Here is a 6464-nt window from a genome sequence, read left to right on the forward strand (position 1 = left end):
AAAAATATACAAGTGAAATATATCACACCCAAGAAACCAAAAGCAATTTTTTTTAACATACATGATGACACTATTATGGCACACATTGAAACAAAAAACTGATGACATGCAACAACATATGGACCAGACCACCTAATGCCATTTTATTCAAAGAAATGGCTTGATTCATTTGCCAAGCAGGGATTTGATCCACCAGATGCCTTTCTTGTCCTCAGGAGCTGACTCCTCTTCTGGAGGAGGATCTGCTTGAGGTGTTTTGTGCAGTTTCTGCACATCATAACCTTCTTCCTTAGCCTTCTCTAACAGCATGTTGTATACCTCCTCATCCATGTGTTTGCCTGCACAGTATCTGGGAAACCATCCCAAACACAATTTCACGTAGGAAGTGATGACACGGATTCATATAGACAACAATTGGTTTAACAATACTACAGTATAAGTGATGATAACAATAATAACACACGCATCTGTTTAAGCATTTAAGTTACATGATAATATTAACAAATTAAAATAATAATAATAATAAATCTTGTGTTCACATCTTCCAGGTTTGAACCATCTGTAGGTAGTTACTGTGTTTTTGCTTCACAACACTACTGTCCATATCTAAGCCATGTTATTATGTTTACATCTTGTAATGTCTTTTACATCAGACTCACGGAGACTTAGCTTAGCTGATAGTGGTTGTTCATCATTTGACCGGTGGATCTCTCTCGACGGCAAGAGAGAGGTCAACAGTACCAAACCACACAATCGAGCGGTTGGCATATCGTCTCTGATTTGTTTTGATAGAGATACGTAATCTATCGATAAAGATACCTAAATCTCTCATAAGATCATACGAGATGTTTTGATAGGGACAGGTCCAAAACTAAAATTTTCAAGGCCCAGAACTAAATTTCCCCCAAATCCACCGACATCATAGCTATATTCTACCAATACTAGTAATCGAACCATCAACAAAGTAAAAAAGGAGAGATTTTTGTTCATGGTGAGCGAAAACCCACAAAGAACCCTAATCAATCCATGGAATTCGAGAATGTGGGAAGAAGCAGGCGAGGAAGAGAGGACTAATTTGTCAAGTATCAGATGATAATACTAGTAATCGAACAGGTCTCCGTCATGAAATCCCATTTCCAACCATCAGCAAGTAAAAAGGAGAGAGTTTTGTTCATGGTGACAAAAACCCACAAAAAAACCCTAATAAATCCATAGGATTCGAGAATGTGAGAAGAAGAAGATGAGGAGGAGAGGACCAATTTGTCATGTCTCAGATGATAATACCAGTAATCGAACATGTCTCCGTCATGAAATCTCATTTCCAACCATCAGCAAGTAAAAAGAAGGGATTTTTGTTCACGGTGAGCAAAAACCCACAAAGAACCCTAATCAATCCATGGAATTCGAGAATGTGGGAAGAAGATGATGATGAGGAGAGAAAACTGCGTACCCAGAGGTAAGTGCGGGAAGGCTGGCCGATGAGGGCGTACTGATAGTCGTCGTCGAGGTAGAGCACCCAGTAGTCGCCGACGACGGGGAAGATGGGGAAGAAGGGGGGCACGTAGAACTTGACCTTGAGCTTGGCATCGTCGCTGGCGGGGTCGGCCCTGTAGGCGGTGCCCTCGATTGATCCGCGCCGGCCGCCGCTCCAGGTCTCGTTGAGGACGTGGACGGTGCCGTCGGAGCGCAGCGTGTAGGTGGCGCGCGTGTTGGCCCCGTCCCGCGGCTGGAAGCGGGAGGGGATGGAGGCGATCTCGTACCACCGCCCCATGTACCGCTCCAGGTCAACCCCCTTCACCACCGTCATCTCCTTCGCCGTCTTCCCCATTGCCGCTGCTGCGAAGCTCGATACGGGATGGTGGAGTGTCGGCCGCGGGGGCTTTATGGTAAGAGAGGGCGGTGAGGGGATTCGTGGTGGATAAGGGGGAGGGCGACGTGGCAATGCTACAGCAACGCGTTCCTGCACGAGAACAACGACGACTCCTGCGTGGTACTCGATCTGCCGTCCGATTCATTCTCTTGCTGGATCCACACCATCGATTCGCCTGATTTGATAGATGAGAGGGAGGGAAATGCTTGCTTCGGGCGCAAGGGATGAAGGTGTGAAGGAGAGGACAAAGGAGAGTGTTTCTTGGGGAGAAAGGCTGTTATGGTTGTTTCTAGTTCTTGGGATTTTTTGTTGGGTTTCATTTGGTTTTTATTTTTTTATTATTTTTTATTTAAACCCAAATCAGTTCATCTCTATTTTAACTTAATTCTGATAAAATTCTTTTCATAAAATGAACAATACGTCAATAAAATCATAAAATATTTTATAATTTAGTCAAAGAGTATGGTAGGAAGAGGATAATAATCACAACAACATATCTTCTGTTGAATTTTTGTAGTAAAAGAAAGATCAAATATCCTTTTCAAAATTCAAATATCTCAGATAATATTGATACGTTTCAATATTAGAAAAATCGGTGTTATTGATAGGAGCAATATTCAATCAATCATAACGATGAAGGATAAATACTAAAGAAATATTCTACCAATATTTCAAAATATTTCTTTCAATTACGATGCATTACAAAAAGCCAAAAAAAGAAAAAAAATTGGAAGAGGAAGAAACAAAGGAGAAATCACCGTATTATGATTCCTAAAAAGCCTTGAAACTATCTCGGGTGACAAAAAAAAAAAGCTCCTGCTTGTGAATATGCAATAAAACTCAAGATATCATCGCATAATAAATATAAAGAATTACGTGATCTTCATTATACAAAAATGAGTCCAACATGATACAATTTTAAGTATCATTCCCAATAACTTGTGAATGTTTCTGTTCGAAAAATTTCCAAGAAGAACAACGTCGATCATGAAAAAGCATTAAAACTTTTAACAAGGGCACAAGAAAGAATACAAATTTTAATCACCTAGAATAGAACCTATCTTTAAGGTAATGGATAGTAGATGAAATACGATTATCATCCATGAATTTATAGTGTTAGGATCGAAAATGATACTAAAAGAAGGGGGTGAATTAATACTATTGTTAAAACTTCGTTGGATCATACCCATATCAGAAATATATTTAATTTAAAATATAAGTGAGAGTACTAGATAATTAAATCAATAAGTAATGACAACAAAAAGCATAATAGAAATGCACATCCAATTTATAGTGTTTCAGTCGTCCTGACATACGTCCTGACATATGTCCACTCCCGATTCCTCTTCTGTCGAGGCCATTGACGTTTACTAATGATTTTCTTTCAACGGGTGAAGATCAACTACTATTTTTATAATTCTTTCTCTTTTTCACATGCTCAAGAGATAATCTTCACATTTCTTTTTTACACAAGACCTCACTTTTCCCTTAGAAAACTTCTAACTCTACGAGGAAGAGACTTTAAACTTTAAAAGAGATTACAATACTTTTTTCTCAAGGATTCTTTCCTTCTTTCTACTCTATTTCTTGCTTACTCAAGTAAGAATAATTAGGGTATTTATAGACCCTAACTAACTTCAAAAAATAGAACCAAAATTTAAATTTTCGGGATTTCAAGATATTGGCGGTACCATCGCCTGCAGCCCAGCGGTACCACATGCTGGTCATAGGTGCCTTGCAAGCCAATCATGTGAGTGATGACACATGTGCTATGACATGCACTCTTTTTACATATTATTATTATTATGATAATGTTTTACTTTATATTGCTTGTTGCATAAATATATTATGATGTCCATGGATTTGTGCAATGAGAATCGAATCGTGATAAGATCACGATAATGAGATTGATTCACCTTTAAACACAGACCCTAAATAATCCAAGTCATAGGTTACTCGAGAGAAACATCGAGATAACCGAATAGATTGATATGCTGTATACCCATCCATATGATGGAGGCGGTTGATCTCATAGTTGCTCATGTGGGGACACTAGGGCTACAGTGCAGTTGCTAATTGGAAAATAAGTTCACTAATCAATCTGTTCATGGAATGCTAGATGGTTGATAATACCTCATTGTCAGATATCGATTCTGTCGTCCCGGTGGTATACCTTATCCTTAGACTTAAGATACCAAGGATGTCCTGTATGAGTACTCTACTCTTTAATACCAGACTTATAGGTTTGAAAGTTTTAGATCTAGCACAGCCGGTCATCGAGAGTAGCAGCCAACCTTACGAGGGCTATTGAGTGTCGAAAGAGGATCATCCGTTCTCAGTATTATAAGAGAAATATCTTATGTGTTCTTGCTCAAACAAATCCTTGGCCAAAGTCATTCGGATTGAGAGAGAAATAAGTTCTTTGGGAAAATCTGATTAGAGCGAGACTCGAGGAGAAATCATATGGGTCTGACAACACCATGCTCGGTATACAGTCTCTAGGATATTAGATGGATGAAGGACTATAGGTACATGGTAACTGAGGACAGATATGTCTAAAGGATTGGATTCCCCTGTATCGTTTGGGGACTACAGCGTAGTGGCCTAGTACATCCGCAGTCGATGAGTAGAGTGAATTATTATAGAGATAATAATTCATTGAGCTAGAAGGAGTTCTAATAGGTATGACTCATGGCCAGCTCGATATTGGGCCTAGAGGGTCACATAAATATGATAGTTGTTGCGACGAGTATAGGTTCAAATATGAGATATCCACCAAAGTCTCTATATTATTGGATATCCATTAAGCCCATGAATTATTGGATCCCATATATAAGATCCAATAAGAGCTAATAAGAGATTATTTGGTAGAGATCCACTAATCTAAGAGGCTTGGGTAATTGGATGAAGATCTAATACCCAATATGGCACGATCCATTATAATTAAGTTGATAGGGGACCTTTATAAATAGGAGGGAACCAAAAGGCCATAGGTTAAGCTTTTTGGCTGCCACCTCCTATTCTCCTCTCCCCCTCTCCTCCTTAGCTAGCAGCCCTTGTTTGGGGCGTGTGCACAACAAGAAGCGATGGCCTCTTCTTGATTATGTGGTGCATGCAGCGAGGAGATTGAAGTAGCAATTTGAGGAGCGTCTTTGCAGCCCTTGCTGTGTTGATCACCACTAGAGAGGAGGGCGCTTGACCTCCTTCATCCTCTCCCACAAATCTATAAAAATTCAAGGATATACAATCTGCCTAGATAATTATCTTACGTATAATTTTCGATTTCGCGAGTTTTTGCGCACCAATCTTTGCACGACGATAAGTAACCTTTTTTTTTGCGAGAAATCTGTGATTTTTGTTTTTGTTCTTTCGTTGTGCATATGATGTCACCCTAGATTTTCGAACACCATCGCCTAGTCTAGGCGATACCATCGTCTGACACTGGCGGTACCACTGTCAAGTCTTCTGGAATCGTACACTTCATATATTCCACCTTATAGGCGGTGCCATTACTTAACTCAAATTTTGGGTCATTGAATGAGCCTCCCAATGAGCCCAAATAAATCCTAATTTAAGCCCAATGTGCCTATAATTGAGTTGACATGATTACTCCCAAAACCAACTCAATTATAACCTAACCTACTTCGATCAAGACACAATAGATTACAAGACAAGAATACTATGTTGTCCGACATGTCATTGGTTCATCTAACGCTTCATCCGAACTTTTGACGTATCGTTTGAACCTTCGGCATATTGCCCGATCGACATGTTGACCTCCCGCAACATCTGATCTCCTTTGCACAATGTCCGATCCTTCTGGCCCGATGCTCGAACTCATGGCATGAAGTCCTTTTGCCGACACATTGATCGATCCTCCGGCTCGATGTCTAATCTTCTGACATAATCCATTCTGGCCTATTGAAAGAAACTTTGAATTCAGAAAATTATGAGTATTTCATTATTGTATGCATCATGAGTATTGAAAGAACCAATTGATCACATCATTGCATGCATCTTAAAATCATGAGTATTTCATGCATAATTTTAAATCATCATAATTTCAAAACATTAAAGTACATCATACCATACATGATTTAAAATTTAAATTATTATCAAAACTTCTCTCTCTTTGTTATCAACAAAAGGAGAAAAGTGTAACTAGCAAGTTTATAAAACATGTAAGCTAGTAAGTTAGCACATTTTACTTCATTTTAAAACATGTAAACTAGCAAGTTTTTGAGATGTGTAAGTTCGTAATTTTGCTTTTCTTAATATGTCCAAGCTAGCACTTTTGCTTTTCTTTGCAAAGTAGCAATTCTTATTTTTTTCTTGAAATGTACAATCTAGCAAGTTTTGCTTTTCTTGAAATGTACAAGCTAACAAGGTTTTTATTTCTATGCAGGCTAACAATTCTCTCTCCCTTTGTCATTTGTAAAAAAGAAAGGAAGGATACAATGGTGAGAAAAAATCTTTTCCCTTTACATCAATGTTAAAATTATCACTTGAAAGATATCAAGAAAAATTAATTTGGTGATGAGAAATATAATACATGAATATAAGAAAGTCTTACGAAATAAATCTCAAGTTGTGA

General features: G+C 38.5%; 1 pseudogene; it reads right to left on the reverse strand.

The window, feature by feature from the left end:
• Window positions 1-20: 20 nt before the first annotated feature.
• LOC135612667 (temperature-induced lipocalin-1-like) lies at window positions 21-1871 on the reverse strand (annotated as a pseudogene).
• Between the last annotated feature and the right edge of the window lie 4593 nt (window positions 1872-6464).

Source organism: Musa acuminata, chromosome BXJ2-5 (genome assembly GCF_036884655.1).
Source record: "Musa acuminata AAA Group cultivar baxijiao chromosome BXJ2-5, Cavendish_Baxijiao_AAA, whole genome shotgun sequence".
NCBI classification, from domain to species: domain Eukaryota; kingdom Viridiplantae; phylum Streptophyta; class Magnoliopsida; order Zingiberales; family Musaceae; genus Musa; species Musa acuminata.